Source organism: Triticum urartu, chromosome 3, assembly GCF_003073215.2.
Source record: "Triticum urartu cultivar G1812 chromosome 3, Tu2.1, whole genome shotgun sequence".
NCBI classification, from domain to species: Eukaryota; Viridiplantae; Streptophyta; class Magnoliopsida; order Poales; family Poaceae; genus Triticum; species Triticum urartu.
In genome coordinates, this window is record NC_053024.1 from 317,129,268 (window position 1) to 317,151,045 (window position 21,778).

Here is a 21,778-nt window from a genome sequence, read left to right on the forward strand (position 1 = left end):
AGCATACTACACATCCTATGTGAGGATGAGAGCCATTTGAGTGACTCCACCAACCATACGAGTGAGAGCATTCAAGAGGGAGTGAGTGATCCACAACACTTAGTGAGTGAGGTAGTTGATAGGGCATGTGAGGCCACTATGATTTCTAACGACTTACCCTCTACTTTGAGTGTGTTTTCTTCTTTGGTGCTAGGTCTCCTACATGATGACATGCCTATCCTCGATGAGTCCATACCTTCAATGGAGACGGCGATGGCCATGGTGGACGATGATGCACCCCCCACATGGTTCCATCAAGATGAAGAGGAACACGACTTGGTCTTCGACACCTCACCTAAAACACATGAGCGATGCTCCAAAGGTAACATAGGTGATGGTGCTTCTCTTATCCGACTAGTGGACTATCTCACCAATGATTGCTTGCATGATGATGATCACCCCATGGATTCATCACATACTATGTCTTGTTTCAATATGCCACCCATTTATGGAGAATATGATGATGAGCATGTTGAATTGCCTACTTGTGATGATATGCTCCATAGGATATCATGTGAAAATTCTATTGGTCACGTCATGTTTGATAATCCTTTAAACTTGTCATATGCTATGAGTGAGATCTCTCATATTGCATCATTTCAATCTCAACATAGTAACTATGCGTGCCCCATTAAAATAAATCTCATTTGCACTTATGGCATAGATGACGAGATGATGGTCATTGGCTTTTGTTTTTCATGTGATAATATTGCCATGCTTCCTTTACATGATTTGCGCAATTCATCTAATATACCATGCCATGATCACATAGAACCAAATATGCTTTGTTTTGGATGTTGTCAATATTATCCATGTGATGTTTCCATTAATTCTCATGAGGAGATCCCCATAGTTTCCTCATACATATTAGGAGATTTTGATGCATTCCATACTTTGCATGATTCCCATAATTGCTTGCACCATATGCATTCCATGAATAATAATGCTCTACATATTTCTCATGATGCATTACACAATTTGAGTCTTCATTATGCTACACATAACAATAAACCTATCATGATGGATGACATGTTTCTATATCACACATCTCATTTATTTGAGCATTGGCTATTTTGTGCTAACCAACACATGCACATGCGCATCATGATGGATGATGTGTACATATACCACACACACACAATTTTACCTTTGCCTTTGTTTTGTGTAGGTACTCACATATACTCGTCAACCTCTCAATCCCAAGAGTTGACGAAACAAGCTCTTGAGAGCAACGGCGATTTGGGATCCCGTTGACTATTCTTACCACCGTTCTCTTCGCGCAACGACTACGCGCATCTCTTCTACTTGGCTCTCACACGGCTATGGACTATCTACCATTTGTCACCTTATGCCCATTATATCATGCTCACTTTGCATGTTATGCCTATTTCTATGTCTTTGCCATGCAAGTGTGACCCTTATTTGCATTTACCCATGAGCCACCATTTTACTACTATGTGGATTTGCATGCTTGGTGGAGATACTTGTTGCTCACTTGATTTGTCTTGATCATTGTCTCTCACTTGATTTGTCTCGATCATTGTCTCTTGTCTCCATTATTTGCATCTCTCGTATCACCTTGTATTGTATGCCAACTTGCTATGCTTATTGATCTTGCAGACTTGGACATATTACTTGTGAAGCTTGCTTGTTTACTTGAGTCTATTGTCCTTGGTTGTAGTTGCATCATATGCTTTCATACCATACCACACCTTATCCTTTCTTATGATAAGAATGATGAAAACACTTGTTGGGTATTTTACCACACGAATGCTAGGTGTTGCATTTGCACTAAGCTCATTTGTTTTTCCGAATGTTTGTCATGTTCTTTCATTTTGAAGGATTCACAAGGCGTTACCATCACGAGACATATTGGTTATGTGAAGGCATACACGATGTGCAACACCAACATTTGCGAGAATCTCCTAAAGGTGAACTCCTTCCCTTTGAGCCACCCTAAAATACGCATATTAGATGGGTCATTCTTTCATTGTTGTCTCCTTCTTATCTACATGATACATCTATTGGATGGAGGACCGACATTGGAGATTGACTCTATGGACCTTCACATTAAGGAACGCTCGGACTTCTTGGATGCACCTCCGGAACTCCACTCATGCCATGACATCGAACATCGGTACATCAACACTCCTTTGACACATTGCACCAAAACATACATATTTGTTGATTGTGCTCCCACATGTCATGCTCGATGGACATTTCATACTTACCGCAAGTTTGCACCCTATGCATGGATTGACACAAACTATGATTGCCTTGTTGCATCTTGTATTCCATGTCATCCATGATATATGAGCTTGTGCATTTTCTTAGCAAATTTGTTGTGATCTTTCTTGATGGCATATTCATACATCATGATCATATTGCCTATCATCAATTGCATGATAACTTATTCATATTGAGCATCCATTTCCATATTCATGCTATTGATAAACTGTCTCACTATGACATCATTTTGCACCGTGGTTGCATCGATCATATTCACAACACATTTGTGTGCACAATGAATTCTTTTGCTCCCATGAACTCTTTGCATATCACTCTATATCATCTTGATAAGCTTCATGTACTTTGTCACGAACAACCTTGCCGCATGAACTCATTCTTACATCTTGGACACTTTGTGTGCGCTAACCATTGTATTCCCAAGTGTATTTTGTGTTTGTTCATTTTGCATGCACCACTTACCGGAGACACCTTGGAGTACTTGGATTGTACAATGCCTTCCTCTACGTCCAACTACAAGTCCGTCAACGACAACCGTTTCCATGGTGATGAGGATCACGATCCGAGGTCGGATCTTTCCCAAGGGGCGGAGATGATGCGGAGCATCCTATGATCATCCCCATGTACACTATGACAAGACCTCAACCTCGAGCATACACCATTGGACAAAAGGTGAACTCGTTCCTAAACGCTTCCCCTTTCCATTCGAGTGAGACATGGTTGCTAACTAAGTCAGGGATACTATGTGTGATCAGGTACATCAACCATCCCGAAGAAGGAGGAGGAGCAACCAACGTCAAGACTTGCGCAAGGTTTCTACTCAGCCCGGAGCTTCCGACCATTGCCCAGAACTTCTGGCCCCCGGACCTTCCGGCCTGCCCGGAACCTCCGGCCCTCGACACTCTAGGCGACGCTCAGACGCGCCAACTCTCTGTCTAGCCTGGACCATGCCTGGAACTTCCGGAGCCCGGACCTTCCGTCCCTGCCTGGAACTTCTGGCCTGCCTGCGCGCAGAGACTCGGGCCAAGGCCCATGTACTTGTTTCGCCCCTCACTTACCCCTTCATGGCCCTAGACTATATATACTCCTCCACCTCCACCATTTTAGGGTTAGCATTGTGTTAGCTCATATGTGAGATAGAGCTTTGCTCATCCATCTAGATCTACTCCATCGCGAGGGACCGTCACCTCTTCGGAGAAGATCCACTTGGATTCAAGACCCCTAACGGGAAGACCTCAAGACCTCCTCACGGAGAAGAACCGGTTACCTATGTATCGTCCTTTCTTGGATTCGGATCGTGTATCTCTTTATGTTTCGAGGATCTAGCATATGTGTGACCGTATCTTGTTGGTTTAAGTGATTTCCTCTCGTATTTCCCCTTGTTTTCCTCTCATGTTCTTCGCGGGATCCGCTCCTTTTGTGAAAGATCTGGCGTATAGGGTTCTACCCTACATCATGTATTCTGCGTCAAATTGTTGGCATGCCGCACACGCGGTCGACTGACACGGGCCGGCCCATTCAGCAGCGAGGTGCGCGTTCACACATCCCAATTTTGGGAATGTTCTCAAAGTTCCTAGCCTGTTTTCTTATTTTGGGCACCTTCTAGAAGGTTGTTAAACCACATTTTCTTTTTCTTTATTTTCCATTTTCGAAGTTCCTTTTCTTTCCATTTTTATTTTTCCCATTTTTTTATTTTTAGGAATATTTTATTCTTATCAAATGTTCAAGATTTTTTTTGCATTTAAAAAAAATTAATCATTTTTCAACAAATGTTCCTGGTTCAAATATTTCATAAAAAATCATAAGTTCAAATATTATTTGCTTCTTTTACAAAAAATGTTTGAAAATTAAAAAATAATAGAATTCCAATTTTTTAAATGTTAGCATTTTTAGTTTTTGTTCAAAAATTTAGAAAATGTTTGTGAATTTCAAAAAATGTTCCCACTTAGAAAATATGTTCACAAATTTCATAAATGTTAATGCTCTTGAAAATGCTTGAGGAATTTGAAAAACAAGAAAGCTAAATTCCGAACATCTGAAATTTAGCAACAGGTCCGAACGACCCGTGCGGCGCACAATCTGCATCGAACGAATCCGCTTTCCCTGCGGACCTTGCCGCTTTCCCTTCAAATTACGCTGACCCCATCCACTCTTTTCTATTAACCCCGCTTTCCTTTTAAATTATTTCCTTCTTATCCTGATGACACCGCCCACTCTTTCCTTCTTAAGCAGTTTTTTCATTGATATGGTGTGCACTGATACCGTTGCTGCAGCTCTTTCCTTCTATATTTTTTAACGCTAAAAAAGATGTGTGAGAAGAGACTACCAACTAGTCTAGTAACCCAGTCATGCATGAATACTAAATTAGAAAGTTTTATGCCTGACCATGCGCGCATCCGGATGACCACACATCAAGCAGGTACCTCAACAACCAAGTACACTACAAACATTATACGTACGATTATCAACTAAGATCAATAACACACCCCGGTAACTTCTGCATGGATACATGATAACTTACATACAAACAACGCGGTAATTTTGACCCAGGAAAAAGTTGGTCAAAACATATCCTGGTAACTTCCGTGTAAATTGCATGATAATTTACGTACCACAGACCTTGTAAATTACTTACAAACACCGTGATAACTTTGACCCGGAGAAAAAAGTTGTTCAAACATACTCCCTAGCAACTTCTCTCTTAATGACATGATCATATGTGCACCACAAACTTGATAATTTACGTACACCATGGTAACTTTGACTGAGGGAATTATTTCGTTGAAATATACCTTGATAACTTGCGTAAAATACATGATACTATATGTATAGAAGATATGATAACTTATGGATGAGCACCATGGCAACTTTTGAACGGGGGGTGGGGATTGTTGAAAAATTCTCCCCAATAATGTGTGCGTGCAAAGTGTGGTATTTTTATGCATCACATAGCTAATAACTTACGCTCAAACACCATGATAAATTTTAAATGGGGGGAGTGGGTGGGAGTTGTTGAAATATATCCTGATAATTTTTATCTAAGGTTATATCCTCATAATTTTTACGTAAAGTTATCGTGATGTCCATGCTAAACTTATGATGCTTCTCATGCTCTAGTTATCAGCCTTCTAACAATGTAACCTTGCTATGCTATTTGTTACTAGGTTGCAAATGTTGAAATTATCAACCTTATCATTTCCAAAGTTACCATGCTTCTCGCGCTTTAGTTGTCAGACTTCTAAGGATTTAGTTATCAGACCTATCATGCTAAAGTTATCACACTCTAGTTATCAGCTAGAAAGCGATTTAGTTATCAACCTTACCATGCTATTTTGGTTACCAGGGTGCTAATGTCGAAGTTATCAGGATGGTCATGTTATAGTTATCATGCTGTTTATGCCAAAGTTACCAAACTTAAATCAACTTTCTTTGCTAAGATGGTAGAAAGAAGAGGGTCCAAATACCATGTTTATGTTTAGTAGACAACAAGTAAAGGTGGTTTAGTTGGTTCTTGGGCTTAGTAGCTACACAATAGACCTGGGTTCAAGTCCCCTTTCTAGTTATTTTTTGCTTTTTTATATTCTTTTCTGTCTAGAATGGAAAGCAGAGATGAACCACCGGCGGTGGATGTTAAAGATATCTATTACTACCTAGCGATTAGTCGGAAGTTAGTGCGGTCCTTTGAAAAAATGTTTGCATTTTTTTCTTTGTTCACAAATTCAAAAAATATGCCAGCTTTTCCAAATTTGTTTACATATTAAAAAATGTTCATTTTTTCAAACAAAATCGCAATTTAAAAAATGTTCGGGGAATTTTTGAAAATATTCACATTTTTAAAAATTGTTGGTAATTTTGGAAATATATCCATGATTTTCAATTTTTGGAAATTCACAAAATGTTCGGGAATTTCAAAAAATGTTCCGGCTTTTCCAATTTTTTTAACATATCCAAAAATGTGCATGTTTTCAATTTTTGTTCGCAAATTCAGAAATGTTTGGGGAATTTTCATGAAATGCTCGCACTTTTGAAAAACTTGTTCGTAGTTTCAAAAACTCTTTGTTTTTCCAAATTTTTTTCACAAATTCAAAAAAGTTCAAGTTTTGCCAAATTTGTTCACATATTCAAAAAATGTTCATGTTTTCATATTTTTTTGCAGATTCAAAAATTGTTCGCTTTTTGGAAATTTTGTTCATAATTTCAAACAATGTTCGCATTTTCAAAAAAAAAATCCTGTTTTCCATAAAATGTTTGTGTTTTTAAAAGATTGTTCGTGATTTCAAAGAGTATTCTCATTTTCATTTTTTTTGCTTTTTTGAGAAATATTTGAGAAACCAAAAAATGTTTTTGTTCTCACGAAATTTTCAAGTTTTTTTCATGAATATGAAAATGTTTGCGTGTCAAAAAATATTTACATGTTTCAGAAAGAAAATAATGTTCGAAATTTCTAAAAGGTTTAACTCTGTGCGACTTATAGTTCATATGCATTGGGCTGCCATTTTAGTTACAAATTCTTAGATGTTACAGTGGTTAGTTTTTAGAAGTTTTTGTGAACATTTAGATTTTGCCGCTTTTGTTTGTTTCTTTAATAGTTGGGTTGCATATCTAGCACAGGGCTTGTCAGGTGGATTGGCTAGCACAACGCACGCATCACCTTGAAGTCTCGGGTTCGAAGCTCAACTCTGGCGCGCTATTTTTTTTGGCATTTTTGCCACTGCAAAATGGGACGGCCTAGGTGAGTCGCGCCCTATGCCAAACGTCAGATCTCTGACATAGAGAGCGTCACATAGGAGCTCCCCTCATGCCCAGCCTCGCGAGCCACATGCCTTCATGACCCGATTATAGAAATGCACAATTCAACCATTAAACTCTTTGGTTTTCGTTATGGGTCCACATATGCTCCACAAGATCATTGAGTAGTTGCATATGCATCTATTGATCTTGAAGATTCCGATGCATCTCCAGAAAATTCAGAATATGATCTGCATCTTGTTATAGGATGTGGACTTGTACTTTGGGCTTCTAAAAATCATGAGTTCGGGCTGCCCCTTTACCCTCGTCTTCGACAATCATATTGTCCAAAATGACAACATGTCATCAACGCTCACAAGATCTGTCAGAGTAATGGGCTACGGGTAGGCTAACTCGAGCCCCAGAACCTTTCAAGACATCGGGGCAGGCTAAGCCCCTCAAGACCCCAGGACACAGAGCCGCCTTTAGAGAAGTCGGCGGCAAGGCAACCAACTAGCCACTCGCGGCCGAGTCTCAGGAAAGACTTCAGGATAAGCCGACTCCTGACTGCTGACTTCCCGAGAAGCCGACCTTGGGGAGTCAGACCGCGACTCCAACAAACCCCATATCCTCATCAGGAGGGACAGGACAGGGGAGTGGCTACAGTGAAGCCTGCTCCCGCCCCTTTCCAAGGGCAGGCATGGCGACAGTACACCGTACCAAGGGAGATCTCTGTGCGGCGTGGCACTGTTGCCGTGCCGGCCCTGACATCAGCACCAGTGGACCGAATCCTGCGCCCACGACGGCTTGTCTGTACGACCCTGGGGCGGCGGGTCCCACCAGCCAGTGGGACCCCAGAAGACGGCAAGTGCGCCACCAGTCGGACCCATTGGGAGTCGGCCCCTGAGAGTCGGCCAGCTCCTCCCCCAGGGCCCATGCGCCATTAACCAGATGTGACGGAGAGTGGCAATAGTGATCGTTCGCCAGGCGGCAGGGCTGTTGCCATGATTCCATGACCAAGCCCGCGTCATTAGAAGCACGGCTACAGTAATCAGCAGCCGGCAAGACCCGCCCGTGGCGGACGCGGCTTGTCGGCTCCGTACTGAGCCAGTCGGCGGGGCCCACCAGTCGGCGGGCCCCAGCAGTCGGCGGAGAAGCCGGAGGCCGGAGGCACTGACGGCTGGGCCCGCGTCCAGCCGGATTACCATTGTACCCCTGGGGGGTAGGCCTATATAAACCCCCAGGGCACCCATGCAAAGGGTTGGAATCCATTAGCTCTAGACCAGATCATATAGGAAGGAGAGAGCTAGCCTTGCCTTCTCCTGCCTCCAGGAAACAGCTCAAGCAGCAATCGTGTAAACACTTTGCCATAGTGATCATGCGGAGACCCCGTAGAGCAGCAGTAGGGGCATTATCTCCCCGGAGAGCCCTGAAGCTGGGTAAGATTCGCCGGCGTGCATGTCTTCGCCTCATCCCGTTTCCAGGTACCGACGACGTTCTACTCGCCCCCACCATGATAAGCCATCCTTTGGCATATGTCGCACCCAACCCCCGACATTTGGCGCCCACCGTGGGGCCTGGTGCACCATCGTCCGGAGACCTGTTCTGGATGGGAACCCTTTTCCTCCCTGGCGAGCGCAGCCAGCCAGGCACGCCAGACGGAGTTTGCGCCGACGTGCTGCACGGCGTTGAGATTGCCTGCGTAGCCAGCTACCTCGCCGAACTTGTCGGCAAGGTTCGCCTCTCCGACGAACCTGCATCCAACGCAGGCACGGGCGGCTCCGAGAGCCTCCTCGCGGGCCTCCTCGATCAACTCCACGTCGCCGGTGAGCCTGCCGTGGACTTGGAGTTTGTAGGTTCCACCGACCCGATGTTGGTTGACTTCGACACCGCGTCGCTCGATGCGTTCCCCACTAATGTGGTGGTCTACGACGAGCCTCTCCCTCGTGCGAAGAGCGGCGGAAGCACCGTCACCGAGGTGCTCATCATCAGTCATGACGAGCCCCCCGGCGGAGGAGCGCATGATCCACTTGGCGCGGCGCTACAAGACCTGACTGTGCCCATTTCGGAAGACGCTGATGCGGAGACGTTGGAGGCGCGCCGCCTTCAGCTTGTCAAAGGTGCGAAGAAGCTGGCTAGCACGAGACGCTTGTCAGAAGCCTACCAGCGAGAGATGGATCACGCTGTTGGTGGCTCGCCAGCCCCGGCTGGGCCCAACCGCCTTGGCGCGGTCCAGCAGCGCGGCGTAGCCATCGCCAACCTGTTCGGGGCAAGTCGCCCTGTGTACGCTACACCTGCGGAGAACATTCGAGCCGCCCAGGCGGTGGTGGACGAGCTGGACAATTTTGAGGGCGAAGAGCGCCACCTGATGATGGAGCGAGTCCAGCGGCTCCTCGACGTGACTGCCGCGCAGAACGAGGCCGGCTGCCGCACGGAGGCGCCGCAGCGGCAAAATGACGACCTTCGCCGAGATCAAGGCACGACGTCTCGAACGCCGACTGGCGGCGCCCGAGGAAGAAAGGACAAGGATCCGACTGTCAGCCACAGTCGGACTCACATTACCATAGAGCGCGACCGAGACGGCCGCCCGAGAGCAGTAGAACGACGGGACGACTGTCCGCCTCCTCCTCCTCGCAAGGAAAGGCGAGTCTCCCTGCCGCCTGTTGATCATTCGACTCTCGGCGACCGCCTTGGCCGCCGAGAGGGAGTCGGGGAAAACGACGCCCGCCACCGGATCGACCGACTTTACCAATCTCTGGCGCTGGAAGAAGAAGACGAGTTGGGTCCGCCTTGTTTCGGGCCCCGCATTCGAGACGAGCCCTCTCCCAGAGGGTTCACGCTCCCAAGAGACATGCCCAAGTACACCGGCTCTGTGAAGCCGGAAGACTGGCTGGTCGACTACTCCACAGCTGTCAGCATAGCGAACGGCAACAAGTGTGTCACTGTAAAATACGTTCCGCTCATGCTCCAGGGCACGGCCCGGACATGGCTGAACAGCCTGAAGCCTCGCAACATCAACAGCTGGGTCGACTTCACCGAAGCATTCGTCCGCAACTTCACCAGCACGTACAAGCGTCCTCCCAAGCCTCGTCAGCTTTCCTTGTGCATGCAAGGTCCTGACGAGTCGACTCGCGACTACCTCACGCGTTGGGCCGAGCTTCGGAACTCCTGCGAGGGCATGCACGAGGTGCATGCTATCGAGTACTTCACCGCCGGGTGCAGAAAAGGCACCCTCCTCAAGCACAAGCTCCTCTGCGACGAGCCAGAAACCCTAGACGAGCTGCTGATCATAGCAGACAAGTACGCCATAGCCGACTCCTCCATGAAGGCTGAGATTCAAATTAGTGCAACTGGCAAAGTGGCCCCTCAAGCTCCAAGAACTCAGGCGGGAGACGCCAGTCGGCGGCAACAGCAGAGCGACCACAAGCGCAAGGCCCCGCAGCCGGCTGGTCGCGACAGTTGAAGCCCAACAGCCGGATGGGCAGCCTCCACCCAAGCGACAAAAAGGTGGCAAGCCCAACTGGTTGCCGACCTTCTCATACGAGCAGACCCTGGACGGTCCTTGCAAATTCCATAGCGGCACGAAGCCGTCGAATCACACCACCCGGAAGTGCCACTGGCTCACCAGGATCGCCAAAGGAGACGGCCTCCTGCCTCCCCCGCCTGCTGGGCAGCCGCCTCCGCCTCCGCCCCAGCAGCCGGCTGTTAGGCCAGTCGACGCAGTACAAGACGAATACCCCGAAGAACACGGAGCCTACGTGGTGTTTACCAGCATGGCTGATGATCGACGTAGCAGGCGGCTGCAGCGACAAGAGGTGAATGCAGTAGCATCAGAGACGCTAGAGTTCATGCACTGGTCCGAGAAGCCTATCAGCTGGAGCAGGGCTGATCACCCAGAGGTGATGCCGAGTCCGGGCTCTTATGCCTTGGTCTTGGATGCCACCTTTGCCACGGATAGACGAGCCGCTCGTTTCTCGCGAGTTCTGATAGACGGAGGCAGCAGCATTAACATCCTGTACAAGGACACCATGGAGAAATTAGGAATCAAGCAAAGACAGCTTCAGAACAGCCGGACTGTGTTCCACGGCATTGTTCCTGGGCTTTCCTGCTCACCAATCGGCAAGATCCTGATGGACGTCCTCTTTGGAGACAAAGATCACTTCCGCCGAGAGTCAGTTTGGTTTGAGGTGGTGGACCTCGAGAGCCCATACCATGCATTACTTGGCCGACCCGCCTTGGCCAAGTTCATGGCAGTCCCCCACTACGCCTATCTCAAAATGAAGATGCCCAGTTCCAGGGGAATTCTGACCATAGCCGGCGACTACTGGAAGTCGTCTGCCTGTGCGGCTGAGAGCAGTCGGCTAGCCGAGTCCCTGGTGATCGCAGCCGAGAAGCGGCTCCTTGAGCGGGTTGTGCGATGGCCGGCAAGCAGCCAGAGGTGTCGCCTAACCCAAGGGAGTCGGAGGCTGAGGGTTCGTTCAAGCCGGCCAAGGAGATAAAGAAGATACCCTTGGATCCGGAGCACCCAGAGAGGTACGCTGTCGTAGGTGCAAACCTCGACAGCAAATAGGAAGGAGAGCTCGTCGATTTCCTCCGTGAGAATCGGGACATCTTCACATGGTCCCCCAAAGACATGCCAGGTGTACCGACGGAATTCGCCGAGCACAAGCTACATGTCCGATCTGATGCAAAGCCGGTCAGGCAGCCCCTGCGGCGCCTATCAGAAGAGAAGAGAAGAGTTGTCGGAGAAGAAATAGCCCGGCTCCTAGCAGCCGGCTTCATAATGGAAGTATTCTTTCCAGAGTGGCTAGCCAATCCGGTCCTGGTACTGAAGAAGAACAAGCAGTGGCGAATGTGTATTGACTACACGAGCCTCAACAAGGCCTGCCCCAAGGACCCGTTTGCTCTACCAAGAATTGATCAGGTGATAGACTCCACCGCCGGATGCGAGCTGTTGAGCTTTTTGGATGCATATTCAGGATATCACCAGATCAAGCTGAACCCGGCTGACAGACTGAAGACCGCCTTCATCACGCCGTTTGGAGCCTTCTGCTACCTCACCATGACGTTCGGCTTGAGGAATGCCGGCGCCACTTTCAGCGTTGCATGCAGAAGTGCCTCCTCAAGCAACTCGGGAGAAATGCCCATGTCTACGTGGACGATGTGGTGGTGAAGATGGAAAAGCGTGGAACACTGCTGGAAGACCTCAAGGAGACCTTTGAGAACCTGCGCCGATTCCAGATCAAACTCAACCCCGAGAAGTGCATCTTCGGAGTACCAGCCGGCCAACTCCTTGGCTTCCTGGTCTCTGAACGCGGCATAGAATGCAACCCTGTAAAAATCAAGGCCATTGAGAGGATGGAGGTACCCAGCCGACTGCTGGACGTGCAAAAGTTCACCGGCTGCTTGGCGTCCATCAGCCGATTCATCAGTCGGCTGGGCGAGAAAGCTCTCCCCTTATACCAACTCATGAAGAAGACCACTTTTTTCGAGTGGAACCACAAGGCGGACGAAGATTTTCTCCAGTTGAAGAAGATGCTGACTACTCCACCCGTTTTGGCGGCTCCGACTCCTAAGGAACCTATGCTCCTGTACATCGCCGCCACCAACCGGGTAGTCAGCACGGTCATTGTAATGGAATGCAAGGAGGAAGGCAAGGCACTACCTGTCCAGAGACCGGTATATTACCTGAGCGAAGTACTGTCAGCCTCCAAGCAAAACTACCCCCACTACCAGAAGATGTGCTATGGCGTGCACTTTACCGCCAAGAAATTGAAGCCTTACTTTCAAGAGCATCCAATCACTGTGGTCTGCACGGCCCCACTTGCCGAGATCATCGGAAGCCGAGATGCTTCTGGCCGAGTGGCCAAGTGGGCCATAGAGCTGGCTCCCTACACCATCCACTACCAGCCCCGCACCGCCATCAAGTCACAGGCACTGGCCGACTTTCTCGTCGACTGGGCCGAGACCCAGTACCTACCTCCAGCGCCCGACTCCACCCATTGGCGGATGCATTTCGACGGCTCCAAGATGTGCACCGGCTTGGGAGCCGGTGTTGTCCTCACTTCTCCTAAAGGCGACAAGCTCAAATACGCACTGCAAATCCATTTTGCCGCCTCCAACAACATCGCCGAGTACGAGGCGCTGGTTCTTGGGCTCCGGCTTGCCAAAGAACTTGGCATTCACCGGATCCTATGTTATGGCGACTCAGACTTAGTGGTCCAGCAGTCATCTGGCGACTGGGACGCCAAAGATGCAAACATGGCGAGTTACCGTTTCCTTGTGCAGCAACTCAGTGGGTATTTCGAGGGGTGCGAGTTCCTCCATGTGCCAAGAAACGACAACGACCAAGCAGACGCCTTGGCACGAATTGGCTCTACCCGCCAAGCAATACCATCCGGCGTCGCCCTTCAACGCCTCCTCAAACCGTCTGTCAAGCCTTCACCAGAATCAGACTCCATCTTCGTGCCGGCTCCTCCCAAAGAAGTCAGATCCGACTCCAGAGCCCTGGCAGACGGTACGGGGATTTTGGCAGATGGCTCCAAAGCCGCCACAGTCGAGGCCGGCCCAGGGACTGCAGAACCCGGCCCGGGGACTACGGCGGCGGGCTCAAAGACTCCAGAACTCGGCCCAAGAGCCGCGCCAGTTGGCCCGGGGACTTCATTAACCCAGCAAGCGGTTGCTGACTCCAACCCGCCGCCTCCCAGCCCAGCCGCCCTCGTCCAAGTCGCAGTTCTGGCAGTCGAAAAAATAGCAGCACCCTCATGGGCCCAGCCCATCCTCAAATTCCTGGTGAGCAAAGAGCTGCCGACTGATGAGACCTCAGCTCGGCAAGTACAACGCCGAGCGGCAGCCTACACCATAGTCAACAGAGAGCTGGTCAGGCGCAGCGTCACTGGTGTCTACCAGCGCTGCGTAGAGCCAGAGCAAGGCCAAGCAATTCTCAAAGACATCCATCAAGGCGAGTGCGGCCACCACGCGGCTTCAAGAGCACTCGTCGCCAAAGCTTTTCGACACGGTTTCTTCTGGCCGACTGCCTTAGAAGAGGCCAAGGAATTGGTCCAAAAATGCAAAGGGTGCCAGAAGTTCAGCTCCAAGCCGCATCAGCCGGCTTCTGCACTCAAGACCATCCCCATTGCCCGGCCTTTCGCAGTTTGGGGTCTAGACATGGTGGGACCATTCAAAACGGCACGAGGTGGCTTAACTCACTTACTTGTCGCAGTGGACAAGTTCACCAAGTGGATAGAAGCGAAGCCAATCAAGAAATTGAATGGTCCGACTGCCGTGACTTTCATCTCCGATATCACAATTCGGTACGGCATACCACACAACATCATCACCGACAACGGCACAAATTTTGCCAAAGGCGCCTTGGCCCGTTTTTGCGCAACACAGGGCATCCGACTGGACCTAGCGTCCGTCGCCCTTCCACAGTCAAACGACCAGGTGGAGCGAGCAAACGGCCTCATCCTGTCCGGCATCAAGCCCCGACTGGTCGAGCCTCTAGAGCGCTCGGCTGGCTGCTGGCTCGATGAGTTGCCAGCCGTCCTCTGGAGTCTGCGCACGACTCCAAACAAGTCAACCGGCTTCACGCCTTTCTTCCTTGTCTACGGTGCTGAAGCTGTCATCCCAACGGACATAGAGTTCGACTCCCCGCGAGTCACCATGTACACCGAGGAGGAAGCAGAAGAAGCACGTCAAGACGGTGTCGATCTGCTGGAAGAGGGCCGGCTGTTGGCACTCAGCCGGTCCAGCATCTACCAGCAGAGCCTGTGCCGATACTACAATAGGAAGGTCAAGCCGAGATCTTTCCAAGAAGGCGACCTTGTGCTCCGACTGATCCAGCGAACAGCCGGCCAGCACAAGCCGTCGGCACCTTGGGAAGGCCCTTTCATCATCAGCAAAGTGCTGGGCAATGACTCCTACTACCTGATTGATGCTCAGAAGCCCCGAGCACGCAAGAGGGACGACTCCGACAAAGAGACAGAGCGGCCATGGAATGCAAATCTCCTCCGAAGATTTTACAGTTGATGCAGTATGTACCACGCTACCTTTTGTATTAAAGTACCAAGACTTCGGGGCCCCCGAGACGAGCTCGGGGACTGCCCTCTTTTTGTCTATATGATAAAAATTATGCCTACGAGTATGTTACTCTTTGTTATGCCGCTTGGCACCGGGCTCGACAGGTCGACCCGGGGATTTGCCGCCTTGCACTATGAAATGCTTCCTGTAGCCGGACAAGTAGTGTGTGGCGCCTAAGCCATCTCCTGTCAGAAGCCGCAGCTCGCAGAGCGACTGTACGATGGAAAGGAGTAAGGTAGAATGGGCGTTCGCATGAAAAATGGCTAAGGACTCAAAGCATAAAACATAGCTTAAGTCGGCTTCCAGCCTTCCTTTTTTCTTATCGCAAACCGGCTATTAAGCAGTCAGCTCACCGCCTTCTATTCAACTTGCTAAAAAAACTCTAAAACGACTAAGTACTTGCCTTCCCAAAGTAGCCAAGCATTTGATCCAACGGCAGTCCGCAGAGCGGCTGTCCAACTGGCAAGACAGGCAACTAAGGGAAAGCGGCAAGGAAAAAGCCAAAAGAGCAATGAGCAAGAAAAGATAGAATTCGGATAAATATTTACATAACATAGGACCTTGGCCGAATCTTCGAGCAGAAGTTCAAAATACACCCGCGGGTGGAATTGTGTGAATTAACAAGTTCTTCAAAGACTACTAAAGCAGATAAAATAAAGATAAGGCGGCAGCCTAAGATGCGGCAGACGGATCCGGAGGGTCGGAGGAGATGGCAGCTTCAGGCGTTGGGGTGGCCGGCTGGGCAGTCTCGGCTCGATCGCCTCTGGCGGCAGTCAGCTCGGTCGCACGCGGCTCGTTGCTGGAGGGACGGTCGAGCTGAGGCTGGCCGTCCGCTCCGTCTTCTGGTGCTTCCATCTCGCCTCCGTCCTCCGCCTCGCCTTCCTCCTCGGCGCTGGAACCGATCACCTCCGCTGAGTCCTCACCGTAGTCTGGGTTCATCCCAAACCACTCCGGCGGTACCTCCTCGCCATCTTCAGACCGCTCAGGGACGAAGATGCTGGTGTCGGTGTACTCGGCGATCGCCGCGGCATGCTTGACGAGGGCGTCTTCCGCGGCTGCCAGCTCCGGCTGGGCCTCTGACCGGAGTGTGGCCAGCCAGTCTAGGTCCAGCCCCGGATACCATGCCTTGACGAACTCCAAGGCCCGGCGCGCTCCAGCTTGGGCCGAGGAACCTTTCCAGGCCTCAAGACGACTAGCCGCGACCTCCAGCCAGTCGACAGTCAGACTGGGGGTGCGCGGAGCCTGCATGTCCGGCCACAGGGCAGCAATCGCCTGGGCGCCGACTCGTTGAAGCCGGCGCAGCATCCGGTGAGTCGGCCGAAGGCGAGCCTCGATGCTCAGGATGTGCTCATCAAGGGTGCGGGGGGCGTCGGCGGCGATCTCTGCGCCTTCCGCCCTCCGACCTTCACGGTCAGCCTCGATGACTTGGATGGCGGCCTACGAGTGCCCAGGGAAGAAGTCTGCCAAGACGGAAGAAACAAAGAAGCAAGTCAAAAACCAGGAGTCGGCACGACTTATAATCGGCAGCTCGAAGAAAGAAAGTAAAGAAACTCACCATCAACAATGTCTTCAATCTCATGGAAGCCGGAGGCCAGCATTGCCTCTTTGTCAGTCCAGGAGGAGCGCTCGCCCGCGAACTCGGCCAGGAGGGCGGTTTCCGCCTCTTCCGCCTCCTTCTGCGTCTTCGCAAGCAACTCCTTCTGCTCTGCCAATTGTGTGGCCAGCAGATCGCGCTCTGTGGCGAGCTTGCTGCACTCCTCCCCCTTGGTGCGCAACGCGGAGTTGGCTTTGCTTAGCTGCTGTTGAAGAACAGTGCTGGCTTCTGAAGAGAAGGAAGAAAGAAGGCGTTAAGTCATCAATAAAGAAGGTCGCCGGGGAGATCCGGCCCGACTGCTCAGCAGTCGGCCCGAATCTCGGGGACTACAGCCCGCGGGTGCGCCAACGCGCCCCCGCAAAGAAGGAAAAGGACTCACTCTGGCTCTCGGACAAGTCGGCGGTCCGCTTGCCCAGCTCTTCAACGTTGCGGTTGAAGGCAGTGACACGGAGGTTGTGGTAGTCCTGCGACAAATATTTCAGACAAAAGTAAGTACCCGGAACTCGCCAATTGGAGTTCCGGACCGCCTGCTCAGCAGCCGGCCCGAAACTCGGGGACTACACCCAGTGGGTGCACTGGCGCGACCCCACAAAGAGGAACAAGAAAAAAAGGGACCAAAGAGAAAGCATACCCGGACGGCTGCCCGCGACGCCAGGTACGCCTTGGTGCAGTTCTGGATCGCGTCGCCCTCAGCTCGCAGCTTCGTCTGGACATCCAGAAACGCCTGGTTCAGCGGCCCCGTGGCGCCTCCTCGCACCCACCCAATGGGTGCGGCGCTCGTCGCTTCGGCGTCTGGGATCGCCGAGCTGGCGGTGCCGGTCTCCAGGGGGCGTGGCGCCGAAGTCGCCTTCTCAAGACGGCGGCGCGTTGGTGAGCCGACTTGAAGGAGTAGCCTCGCCACGGCCTCGTCTTCAGTCGGCGGCACCGGCGGGTCCGCCGGCTGTTTGCCTTGCGCGCTCCCAGACGGCGGCGGAGGTGGCAGCGGAACGATCATGTCCGGCGTGGAGGATTCGCCGCCTTCCCTCTCCATGATGGGGTTCTCGCCGCCGGTTTCCCCAGTCAGCCCCGTGAACTCCGGAGGCGGCGGCGCAGAGTTTAGCAGGGTGACAAACACCGCCGATTGGTGGTGCGCGGCCTCCTCAGCCTGCCGCTTCATCGCGGCGACGGCTTCGGCCTCCGCCAGTTTCTTCTTGGCGGAGGCCTCTGCCTTATCGGCCTCCACCTTCTCCAGGCGGGCGGCCTCTTCCTCGTTGCGCTTCTCCTATGCGTTCCGCTCCATCGCCTCCCGGAGGTCGGCGGCGGGGTCAATCCGCCGAGTGGTGGCGGACGTCTCCGCTGACCCCATGACGGAGGCGGCGACAACCCTCTCAAGAGTGAGGGGAGCCCTGAAGCAAGGGAAGCAAGTAAAGGACTCAGACAAAGCCACGAAGAAAGAATAAAGCGTTAAGACGGAATACTCACGCGGAGACCAGTGGCGGCTTCTTTACTTCCTTGCGAAAGCGGATGGCCTTCGCGGCCTCCTCGTCCCGCTTGGTCGCTGCAGCCGAACTCTTGGGCTTCTTCGGCCGACTGCCGAACAAGGTCGGCACGGCCCTACGCTTCTTCCCGCCGCCTGGAACACCCGGCGCGGCAGAAGAGCCCGCGCCAGGATGGCTGGCTCCTGGCCGGTGGCGGGGGGCGACCTCCTCCTCATCATCAGGCCAGTTCTTTGGACCGGCCCCGAGCCACGGGCCGCCTCCTCCCTCCGCATCGTCTTCCAAAGCCGCCGCCGCCAGATCGGGGTCGTCGACGTCGCTCTCCGCTCGGTCGGCAAGGAACTCGCGGGCCGGGCCCGTGGTGCCGGCTGGTGGATGGAGGAGGGGATTCTGACCAAAGCCGACTGGTTAGGCCGCACAAAACAAACTCGGCAAGAAAGAAGGCAATTTAAAGAAAGAAAGAAAAGGCAACTCACTGTGGGTGGGGGGTTGGCGCGGGAGTACGGCTCCTTGCCAAACCGCCAGTCCTCCAGGAGCTTGCTGTCCGAGAGGTAGTTCACCATGTAGGCCACCTCCTCATGAGGCATGTCCTTGGTGCACATCCGACTCGGGTCACGGTGCCCGCTCATTTGGCATATCATGTGGGGGCGACCTTGGAGCGGGAGAACTCAGCGCGCCACGAAGGCGGCCAGCAGGTCTGGACCAGTCAAGCCCTCCGACTGCGTCAGCACTCGGAGTCGCGCGACGGCGCCGGCTCCCGCAAGCGTCAGTGACTTGGCCCGGTACGACCAGTTGGGCAGTCTCCCAGCCAGCGGGCCGGCTTCGAAAGCTGGCAGGTTGACCCAATCGCCCCTCGCGAATACGCTCTTCACGTAGAAGTACGATCGCTGCCACATCTTCACCGACTTTATCAGCTTGATGGTGGGGAAGGGGTTGTCGGCCCCCGATCTCCACACGGCGATGAACGCGCCGCACTGAGCCGGCACACCTGCAGCCTGGGTGCCGAGCTTGGAGTAGAAGACCTCCCCCCAGAGTTCGAGGGTGGGGAAGACTCCGAGGAAGCCTTCACACAAGGCCACGAAGGCGGACAACAGCACCACCGTGTTGGGTGTGAGGTGGTGCGGCTGGAGGCCGTAGAACTCCAGAAAGGAGCGGAAGAAGCTGCTCGCCGCCAGCCCCAATCTGCGCAGACAGTGCGAGCGGAAGATGACCCGCTCGCCCTCCTCCGGCACTGGAGAGATCTCCCCCCGCGGCGCAAGGTGTACCCGCACGTAATATTCGTCGGGGAGCCGACGAGTCTTGCGGAGGAACTCGATGTGGTCGTCGTGAACTTCTGAGCCGTCCCAGGTGCCGGAATGCACCGAGGGTGGCGCGGCGGCAGAAGAAGAACTGATCGTGAGCGGAACGCCGCGGCGTTCGGCAAAGCTTGGGCGCGCGGCGGAGCGAGGAAGAAGAAGAAGAAGAAGAGCGAGGAGTAGCGTGAAGGAGGGGCGCGCGTGCTCTGCCGCGCCCCCTCCTCCCCCTACTTATAGCCTCGTGGGCTGCGAAGCAGAGGGGGCGGTCGTGGGATTTACTGCACCCACGACCCCACGACCCCCACGTTTCCACGACAAAGTTACTGCACGCAGTAACTTCACAAGAATCTCAACCGTTCGCTCGGGCCACAGCGGATCCGCTCGAGCGCTGAGGCACGATAATGGCGGGCCCCTCCTACGGGCCTGTCCCATCACGCGCGTAGGCTGGCAGACTGGCCCGGCCGCGCGTTGCCACGTGACGGGCCCGGAACGGGCGGCGGCCTGGAAGCTTTGCCAGCACGCTGTTTGGATCCCGCCACGACGTTCGAAATATTGTGCAAGTCAGAGTTGGGCGGGTCCGACTCCTTCTAATCGGCCCGGCGGAAATCAAGCAAGAACCATGCCTCGGGCACCTGGAAAGAGAAACTGCTGAGGCTTCTCGGCCGATCGTCCGCGGCGCCTCATCAGCTTCGGGACTACTTTCGGAGTAATGGGCCACGGGTAGGCTAACCCGAGCCCCAGAACCTTTCAAGACATCGGGGCAGGCTGCGCCCCTCAAGACCCCAGGACACAGAGCCTCCTTTAGAGAAGTCGGCGGCAAGGCAACCGACTAGCCACTCGCGGTCGAGTCCCAGGAACGACTTCAAGATAAGCCGACTCCTGACTGCTGACTTCCCGAGAAGCCGACCTTGGGGAGTCGGACCGCGACTCCAACAAACCCCATATCCTCATCATGAGGGACAGGACAGGGGAGTGGCTACAGTGAAGCCTGCTCCCGCCCCTTTCCAAGGGCAGGCATGGCCACAGTACGCCGTACCAAGGGAGATCTCCGTGCGGCGTGGCACTGTTGCCGTGCCGGCCCTGACATCAGCACCAGTGGACCGAATCCTGCGCCCACGACGGCTTGTCTGTACGACCCTGGGGCGGCGGGTCCCACCAGCCAGTGGGACCCCAGAAGATGGCAAGTGCGCCACCAGTCGGACCCATTGGGAGTCGGCCCCTGAGAGTCGGCCAGCTCCTCCCCCAGGGCCCACGCACCATTAACCAGATGTGACGGAGAGTGGCAATAGTGATCGCCCGCCAGGCGGCGGCGCTGTTGCCACGATTCCATGACCAAGCCCGCGTCATTAGAAGCATGGCTACAGTAATCAGCAGCCGGCAAGACCCGCCCGCGGCGGACGCGGCTTGTTGACTCCGTACCGAGCCAGTCGGCGGGCCCCAGCAGTCGGCGGAGAAGCCGGAGGCCGGAGGCACTGACGGCTGGGCCCGCGTCCAGCCGGATTACCATTGTACCCCTGGGGGGTAGGCCTATATAAACCCCCAGGGCACCCATGCAAAGGGTTGGAATCCATTATCTCTAGACCAGATCATATAGGAAGGAGAGAGCTAGCCTTGCCTTCTCCTGCCTCCAGGAAACAGCTCAAGGAGCAATCGTGTAAACACTTTGCCATAGTGATCATGCGGAGACCCCGTAGAGCAGCAGTAGGGGCATTATCTCCCTGGAGAGCCCTGAAGCTGGGTAAGATTCGCCGGCGTGCATGTCTTCGCCTCATCCCGTTTCCAGGCACCAGCGACATTCTACTCGCCCCAACCATGATAAGCCATCCTTTGGCATATGTCGCACCCAACCCCCGACAAGATCTCTGATTTCCACATCACTACAACTCCATGAACAATGCACCGACGAGTTTGGAGCACTCCGAGTGCCCTCTCCTCATCTTTCTTAGTTGCTTCTTGCATTGTCGCAAAGTGACTTTGTCTATTACCATGGGGATCGGATATGATCTTCACAAATGTCGTCCACTTAGGACAGATACCATTGGCAAGATAGCATCTCATGTTGTATTTGTGCCCGTTGACTATGTAGTTGCACGAGGGCGCTTCCCCATCACAAAATCTCTTTAACAACAGAGATCGCTGGAGCACATTTGCTGTCGTTGTGAGAACCAGGCATGCCAAATCTACAAGTCCTGTGATGCCACTGCTTCTAGTATGATGGTGGCCTCTTTGGTATGACCTTGTTACATCCCGCGGAAAACTTTGGGGCAGTTCTTTCATTGCCAATGCATGCAATCAATTGACCTGAGCATACCTGAAAA